The following is a 10,275-nucleotide window of genomic DNA, read 5'->3' as shown; positions in this document are numbered from 1 at the left end:
TGAATCGTTTGTAATCGATATGGACTTCGTCCGGATGGATTAGGACGGGTCTCTACAGTCTACTCCTGATGTCACATGTCACCTAACTACACGCGGTCACACAAATCTAACGAACCTTACGGCTCGACACCCATGACTTCCTAGCGGCACCTGCTAGTCACTATCCACCTAGGCCGCATAGCTAGTCTACTTATATTCCATCTCAATACTAAGGAGGCGCTTGGAACACCAAGGCTTACACCTTTCCAACTTGGTCCTAACCATTAACCCGGTTACCTACATACATAAGGATAGTTAACCACCAAGACTCTACTCGCACACGAACGCGATTAACGGAAATGCCTCTAGAACGGCACACCGCGTACACCCCCAAAATCATAAAAGAAAAGAGTGGCCGTCAAGAGTGTACAACACTCGCCACACAATCACAAAACCGCCATTGAAATTGAATCGTCAATTAATCATTAATTCGAAGATTATTCCAATAACTAAATACACACTTGCACGCATTCCGAAACGTGCAATACACACAACATCCGAAGTCTATAATGATCACTTAGAATACGCGAAGTCGTCACGTATTCTTCCAACTTCTCTAGGCAATCATTCTCTAAAAGTCAACATTAATAACCAAATTGTCACCCGCAATTTACTAAAGTCCACAATTCCGAGCACAAAGTTTGCTCAATCCCTTATATCGGGAAGAACTTAACCGATCTCGTGCCAAGATATCAATACCCTAGTGTACCCTTACCAAGTACAATGCTAACAACCACCAAGTCTCAACCTAATGTCAACAACCCAAAAGATGAAGGCCAAGTAAAAATGAATCCTTACGGATAACACCTTCCACCTAACACCCCTCTTAGTACGCATACACGGCTAATACGCATCTAGCACAAGTATTTGATCAGAACACAGCTATTGTATCAGTAGTCACACAACATGGTCCTCATGACCGAACCACCAGCGTATACAACCAGTAGTTTTCAATACTAACAATAAGAAGGTTATTCAATACAAAACTCAAGGTGTACAAAAACGGCTATCGTAATATATTCGTAGTGCGCAAAAACGGCTATTGCAACACTACCAACAATATGTGTGTGAAACACGGCTACCGCACTATTAATACCAATGTGTGAGTAAAACCGACTATTACTCACAACCATGTGCACAAAACGGCTATGTGCACAATTCCTACGGGCAATTAAAATCGTAAATATACAAGTAACGGTTCTTCCCGAGAGCCGCTTGCCATCCATCACAACCAAAGGTGGTAACGAAGAGTTAATCCTTTCGGATATCCCTCATCACCTATCACAAGTCAAACATGGTCAACAGAGAGATGACTCCAAATAAACACATATATCCAATTTCCTCGTAGTACACAAAATGGCTATTTTGTAACTACTACCCAAAGTATACGACAACGAGGCATCGTACCCTTTCTCAAATCCCATTACGCCTTCTCGGTAGGAATATAAATCCTAATAAAGTCGACACAATTTCTTTGATGTAACACTACCAACTTCTCAACGTAGAACCTCGTTCCTAAATCAAATCGTCAAGATTACAAAGTCAAACGATTTCGCCATTTACCTTCGTACACGACCATACTTGGCGTCGGTCCCTCTTCCTGAATTCTCGAGAGCTAAATTTGATAATAATAAATACTAACATCTACCGTCACCCGATTGCGCCACTAAAGTGATGACACAATGTCAACATAACACGTATCCTTTTAGAACGAAATTACCGCTACCCGCAAGGTAGACTTTTCCAACTATCAAATCCTTTCTACCCGATACCACTACGAAAGCATCCGGTCAACGATACACACATGCTCTCAAGGGTTTCACCCCTTTCACTACAAAAGCGAACCCGCGCTCACAACCTAATATCTAAAATGTCCCGTTCTTATTGATTAAAAACGTTCCATATTAATTGATTTCGTTGCGAGGTTTTGACCTCTATATGAGACGTTTTTCAAAGACTGCATTCATTTTTAAAACAAACCATAACCTTTATTTCATAGATAAAGGTTTTAAAAAAAAACTTTACGTAGATTATCAAATAATGATAATCTAAAATATCCTGTTTACACACGACCATTACATAATGGTTTACAATACAAATATGTTACAACAAAATAAGTTTCTTGAATGCAGCTTTTACACAATATCATACAAGCATGGACTCCAAATCTCGTCCTTATTTAAGTATGCGACAGCGGAAGCTCTTAATAATCACCTGAGAATAAACATGCTTAAAACGTCAACAAAAATGTTGGTGAGTTATAGGTTTAACCTATATATAACAAATCATAATAATAGACCACAAGATTTCATATTTCAATACACATCCCATACATAGAGATAAAAATCATTCATATGGTGAACACCTGGTAACCGACATTAACAAGATGCATATATAAGAATATCCCCATCATTCCGGGACACCCTTCGGATATGATATAAATTTCGAAGTACTAAAGCATCCGGTACTTTGGATGGGGTTTGTTAGGCCCAATAGATCTATCTTTAGGATTCGCGTCAATTAGGGTGTCTGTTCCCTAATTCTTAGATTACCAGACTTAATAAAAAGGGGCATATTCGATTTCGATAATTCAACCATAGAATGTAGTTTCACATACTTGTGTCTATTTTGTAAATCATTTATAAAACCTGCATGTATTCTCATCCCAAAAATATTAGATTTTAAAAGTGGGACTATAACTCACTTTCACATATTTTTACTTCGTCGGAAAGTAAGACTTGGCCACTTATTAGATTTTAAAAGTGGGACTATAACAATATATACATATATATCAAAGTATGTTCAAAATATATTTACAACACTTTTAATATATTTTGATGTTTTAAGTTTATTAAGTCAGCTGTCCTCGTTAGTAACCTACAACTAGTTGTCCACAGTTAGATGTACAGAAATAAATCGATAAATATTATCTTGAATCAATCCACGACCCAGTGTATACGTATCTCAGTATTGATCACAACTCAAACTATATATATTTTGGAATCAACCTCAACCCTGTATAGCTAACTCCAATATTCACATATAGAGTGTCTATGGTTGTTCCGAAATATATATAGATGTGTCGACATGATAGGTCGAAACATTGTATACGTGTCTATGGTATCTCAAGATTACATAATATACAATACAAGTTGATTAAGTTATGGTTAGAATAGATTTGTTACCAATTTTCACGTAGCTAAAATGAGAAAAATTATCCAATCTTGTTTTACCCATAACTTCTTCATTTTAAATCCGTTTTGAATGAACCAAATTGCTATGGTTTCATATTGAACTCTATTTTATGAATCTAAACAGAAAAAGTATAGGTTTATAGTCAGAAAAATAAGTTACAAGTCGTTTTTTTAAAGGTAGTCATTTCAGTCGAAAGAACGACGTCTAAATGACCATTTTAGAAAACATACTTCCACTTTGAGTTTAACCATAATTTTTGGATATAGTTTCATGTTCATAATAAAAATCATTTTCTCAGAATAACAACTTTTAAATCAAAGTTTATCATAGTTTTTAATTAACTAACCCAAAACAGCCCGCGGTGTTACTACGATGGCGTAAATCCGGCTTTACGGTATTTTTCGTGTTTCCAGGTTTTAAATCATTAAGTTAGCATATCATATAGATATAGAACATGTGTTTAGTTGATTTTAAAAGTCAAGTTAGAAGGATTAACTTTTGTTTGCGAACAAGTTTAGAATTAACTAAACTATGTTCTAGTGATTACAAGTTTAAACCTTCGAATAAGATAGCTTTATATGTATGAATCGAATGATGTTATGAACATCATTACTACCTTAAGTTCCTTGGATAAACCTACTAGAAAAGAGAAAAATGGATCTAGCTTCAACGGATCCTTGGATGACTCGAAGTTCTTGAAGCAGAATCATGACACGAAAACAAGTTCAAGTAAGATCATCACTTGAAATAAGATTGTTATAGTTATAGAAATTGAACCAAAGTTTGAATATGATTAATACCTTGTATTAGAATGATAACCTACTGTAAGAAACAAAGATTTCTTGAGGTTGGATGATCACCTTACAAGATTGGAAGTGAGCTAGCAAACTTGAAAGTATTCTTGATTTTATGTAACTAGAACTTGTAGAATATATGAAGAACACTTAGAACTTGAAGATAGAACTTGAGAGAGATCAATTAGATGAAGAAAATTGAAGAATGAAAGTGTTTGTAGGTGTTTTTGGTCGTTGGTGTATGGATCAGATATAAAGGATATGTAATTTTGTTTTCATGTAAATAAGTCATGAATGATTACTCATATTTTTGTAATTTTATGAGATATTTCATGCTAGTTGCCAAATGATGGTTCCCACATGTGTTAGGTGACTCACATGGGCTGCTAAGAGCTGATCATTGGAGTGTATATACCAATAGTACATACATCTAAAAGCTGTGTATTGTACGAGTACGAATACGGGTGCATACGAGTAGAATTGTTGATGAAACTGAACGAGGATGTAATTGTAAGCATTTTTGTTAAGTAGAAGTATTTTAATAAGTGTATTGAAGTCTTTCAAAAGTGTATAAATACATATTAAAACACTACATGTATATACATTTTAACTGAGTCGTTAAGTCATCGTTAGTCGTTACATGTAAGTGTTGTTTTGAAACCTTTAGGTTAACGATCTTGTTAAATGTTGTTAACCCAATGTTTATAATATCAAATGAGATTTTAAATTATTATATTATCATGATATTATCATGTATTAATATCTCTTAATATGATATATATACATTAAATGTCTTTACAACGATAATCGTTACATATATGTCTCGTTTAAAAATCATTAAGTTAGTAGTCTTGTTTTTACATTTGTAGTTCATTGTTAATATACTTAATGATATGTTTACTTATCATAGTATCATGTTAACTATATATATATCCATATATATGTCATCATATAGTTTTTACAAGTTTTAACGTTCGTGAATCACCGGTCAACTTGGGTGGTCAATTGTCTATATGAAACATATTTCAATTAATCAAGTCTTAACAAGTTTGATTGCTTAACATGTTAGAAACATTTAATCATGTAAATATCAATCTCAATTAATATATATAAACATGGAAAAGTTCGGGTCACTACACTTCCTACCCGTTAAATAAATTTCGTCCCGAAATTTTAAGCTGTTGAAGGTGTTGATGAATCTTCTGGAAATAGATGCGGGTATTTCTTCTTCATCTGATCTTCACGCTCCCAGGTGAACTCGGGTCCTCTATGAGCATTCCATTGAACCTTAACAATTGGTATCTTATTTTTCTTAAGTCTTTTAACCTCACGATCCATTATTTCGACGGGTTCTTCGATGAATTGAAGTTTTTCGTTGATTTGAATTTCATCTAACGGAATAGTGAGATCTTCTTTAGCAAAACATTTCTTCAAATTCGAGACGTGGAAAGTGTTATGTACAGCCGCGAGTTGTTGAGGTAACTCAAGTCGGTAAGCTACTGGTCCGACACGATCAATAATCTTGAATGGTCCAATATACCTTGGATTTAATTTCCCTCGTTTACCAAATCGAACAACGCCTTTCCAAGGTGCAACTTTAAGCATGACCATCTCTCCAATTTCAAATTATATATCTTTTCTTTTAATGTCAGCGTAGCTCTTTTGTCAACTTTGGGCGGTTTTCAACCGTTGTTGAATTTGGGTGATCTTCTCGGTAGTTTCTTGTATAATCTCCGGACCCGTAATATGTCTATCCTCCACTTCACTCCAACAAATTGGAGACCTGCACTTTCTACCATAAAGTGCTTCAAACAGCGCCATCTCAATGCTTGAATGGTAGCTGTTGTTGTAGGAAAATTCTGCTAACGGTAGATGTCGATCCCAACTGTTTCCGAAATCAATAACACATGCTCGTAGCATGTCTTCAAGCGTTTGTATCGTCCTTTCGCTCTGCCCATCAGTTTGTGGATGATAGGCAGTACTCATGTCTAGATGAATTCCTAATGCTTGCTGTAATGTCTGCCAGAATCTTGAAATAAATCTGCCATCCCTATCAGAGATAATAGAGATTGGTATTCCATTTTGGAGACGACTTCCTTTAAATACAGTCGTGCTAACTTCTCCATCTTGTCATCTTCTCTTATTGGCAGGAAGTGTGCTGATTTGGTGAGACGATCAACTATTACCAAAATAGTATCAAAACCACTTGCAGTCCTTGGCAATTTAGTGATGAAATCCATGGTAATGTTTTCCCATTTCCATTCCGGGATTTCGGGTTGTTGAAGTAGACCTGATGGTTTCTGATGCTCAGCTTTGACCTTAGAACACATCAAACATTCTCCTACGTATTTAGCAACATCGGCTTTCATACCCGGCCACCAAAAATGTTTCTTGAGATCCTTGTACATCTTCCCCGTTCCAGGATGTATTGAGTATCTGGTTTTATGAGCTTCTCTAAGTACCATTTCTCTCATATCTCCAAATTTTGGTACCCAAATCCTTTCAGCCCTATACCGGGTTCCGTCTTCCCGAATATTAAGATGCTTCTCCGATCCTTTGGGTATTTCATCCTTTAAATTTCCCTTTTTTAAAACTCCTTGTTGCGCCTCCTTTATTTGAGTAGTAAGGTTATTATGAATCATTATATTCATAGATTTTACTCGAATGGGTTCTCTGTCCTTCCTGCTCAAGGCATCGGCTACCACATTTGCCTTCCCCGGGTGGTAACGAATCTCAAAGTCGTAATCATTCAATAATTCAATCCATCTACGCTGCCTCATATTCAGTTGTTTCTGATTAAATATGTGTTGAAGACTTTTGTGGTCGGTATATATAATACTTTTGACCCCATATAAGTAGTGCCTCCAAGTATTTAATGCAAAAACAACCGTGCCTAATTCCAAATCATGCGTCGTATAATTTTGTTCGTGAATCTTCAATTGTCTAGACGCATAATCAATCACCTTCATTCGTTGCATTAATACACAACTGAGACCTTGCTTTGATGAGTCACAATAAATCACAAAATCATCATTCCCTTCAGGCAATGACAATATAGGTGCCGTAGTTAGCTTTTTTTCAATAACTGAAACGCTTTCTCTTGTTCATCATTCCATTCAAATTTCTTCCCTTTATGCGTTAATGCAGTCAAGGGTTTTGCTATTCTGGAAAAGTCTTGGATGAACCTTCTGTAGTAACCAGCTAGTCCTATAAACTGGCGTATGTGTTTCGGAGTTTTCGGAGTTTCCCACTTTTCAACAGTTTCTATCTTTGCCGGATCCACCTTAATACCTTCTTTGTTCACTATGTGACCGAGGAATTGAACTTCTTCCAACTAAAATGCACACTTTGAAAACTTAGCGTACAATTCTTCCTTCCTCAATACTTCTAACACCTTTCTCAAATGTTCACCATGTTCTTGGTCATTCTTTGAGTAAATAAGTATGTCATCAATGAAAACAATGACAAACTTGTCAAGGTATGGTCCACACACTCGGTTCATAAGGTCCATGAACACAGCTGGTGCATAAGTTAAACCAAACGGCATGACCATAAACTCGTAATGACCGTAACATGTTCTGAAAGCAGTCTTTGGAATATCATCTTCTTTCACCCGCATTTGATGATACCCGGAACGTAAGTCAATCTTTGAATAAATAGACGAGCCTTGTAATTGATCAAATAAGTCGTCGATTCTCGGTAGTGGGTAGCGGTTCTTGATGGTAAGTTTGTTCAACTCTCGGTAGTCGATACACAACCTGAATGTACCATCTTTCTTCTTGACAAACAAAACAGGAGCTCCCCACGGTGATGTGCTTGGTTGAATGAAACCACGCTCTAAAAGTTCTTGTAATTGGCTTTGCAGTTCTTTCATCTCGCTGGGTGCGAGTCTGTAAGGAGCACGAGCTATTGGTGCAGCTCCTGGTACAAGATCTATTTGAAATTCAACGGATCGATGTGGGGGTAATCCCGGTAATTCTTTCGGAAATAAATCGAGAAATTCTTTTGCAATGGGAACATCATTGATTCTCTCTTCTTCAGTTTGTACTTTCTCGACGTGTGCTAGAACAGCATAGCAACCTTTTCTTATTAGTTTTTGTGCCTTCAAATTACTAATAAGATGTAGCTTCGTGTTGCCCTTTTCTCCGTATACCATTAAGGGTTTTACTTTTTCTCGTATAATGCGAATTGCATTTTTGTAACAAACGATCTCTGCTTTCACTTCTTTCAACCAGCCCATACCGATTATCACATCAAAACTCCCTAACTCTACTGGTATCAAATCAATCTTAAATGTTTCGCTAACCAGTTTAATTTCTCAATTCCGACATATATTATCTGCTGAAATTAATTTACCATTTGCTAATTCGAGTAAAAATTTACTATCCAAAGGTGTCAATGGACAACTTAATTTAGCACAAAAATCTCTACTCATATAGCTTCTATCCGCACCCGAATCAAATAAAACGTAAGCAGATTTATTGTCAATAAGAAACGTACCCGTAACAAGCTCCGGGTCTTCCTGTGCCTCTGCCGCATTAATATTGAAAACTCTTCCGCGGCCTTGTCCATTCGTGTTCTCCTGGTTCAGGCAATTTCTAATAATGTGGCCCGGTTTTCCACATTTATAACAAACTACATTGGCATAACTTGCTCCGACACTACTTGCTCCGCCATTACTCGTTCCGACACCATTTGTTCCTTTCGTTCTATTAACCCCTGGTCCGTAGACCTCACACTTTGCCGCGCTATGACCATTTCTTTTACACTTGTTACAAAATTTGGTGCAGAACCCCGAGTGATACTTTTCACACCTTTGGCATAGCTGCTTCTGATTGTTGTTGTTGTTGCGGTTATTATTGTTGTTGGGATGATTGTTGTAGTTGTTGTTGTTGTTATTGTTGTTGTTGTTGTTGTTGTTGTTGTTGGGCCGTTTGTTGTAGTTGCGATTGATGTTGCGATTGTTGGGATAATTGTTGCGATTATTGTTGTAATTGCTGTTGTTGTTGTATTGGTGATTCTTATCACCGTTTTCCTCCCACTTTCTTTTGACTTGCTTCACATTGGCCTCTTCAGCAGTCTGTTCTTTAATTCTTTCTTCAATCTGGTTCACTAGTTTGTGAGCCATTCTACATGCCTGTTGTATGGAGGCGGGCTCGTGTGAACTTATATCTTCTTGGATTCTTTCCGGTAATCCTTTCACAAACGCGTCGATCTTCTCTTCCTCATCTTCGAATGCTCCCGGACACAATAGGCACAATTCTGTGAATCGTCTTTCGTACGTGGTAATATCAAATCCTTGGGTTCGTAACCCTCTAAGTTCTGTCTTAAGCTTATTGACCTCGGTTCTGGGATGGTACTTCTCGTTCATCAAGTGCTTGAATGTTGACCACGGTAGTGCGTACGCATCGTCTTGTCCCACTTGCTCTAGATAGGTATTCCACCATGTTAACGCAGAACCTGTGAAGGTATACGTAGCGTACTTCACTTTGTCCTCTTCAGTACACTTACTTATGGCAAACACCGATTCGACCTTCTCGGTCCACCGTTTCAATCCGATCGGTCCTTCGGTTCCATCAAATTCCAAAGGTTTGCAGGCAGTGAATTCTTTGTAGGTGCATCCTACACGATTTCTTGTACTGCTAGATTCAAGGTTATTATTGGTATGTAGCGCAGCCTGTACTGCGGCTATGTTTGAAGCTAGAAAAGTACGGAATTCCTCTTCATTCATATTCACGGTGTGTCGAGTAGTCGGTGCCATTTCCTTCAAAATAGTCAAATGGAACAAGTTAATCATACAGAATATTAAGAGTAGTTAATAGTATTTCGTAGCATAATATGAACTCATTTATAAAAGCTTTTTCTTCATATTAGCGTTTTATAAGTTTAAATTCGGGTAGTACCTACCCGTTAAGTTCATACTTAGTAGCTAATATACAATTCAACTACTACAATTCTATATGAAAAACTGATTATAATAATATTTCGCGTTCAAACTTTTACACAATATTTTACAAACTTACAATACCGCTTATTTTACATATAGCATGAAATATAGCACATAATAAATTTGATACAAGATGGTTGTGAAGATAATTCTAGCTAGTACACAAGTCGTTCAGCAAAGGCAATAAAGACTCGTAATTCATACGTCCAGAAACAAGTCATGCATTCTGGTTTTACTAGGATTACTTCCCATCCTTGGTCTTGTGGAACATAGCTGTTATGGCCGTTGATAAGACAGCGT

The sequence above is a fragment of the Rutidosis leptorrhynchoides genome, chromosome 3 (assembly GCF_046630445.1).
Source record: "Rutidosis leptorrhynchoides isolate AG116_Rl617_1_P2 chromosome 3, CSIRO_AGI_Rlap_v1, whole genome shotgun sequence".
Lineage (NCBI taxonomy): Eukaryota > Viridiplantae > Streptophyta > Magnoliopsida > Asterales > Asteraceae > Rutidosis > Rutidosis leptorrhynchoides.
Note: the sequence above shows the minus strand (reverse complement) of the source record.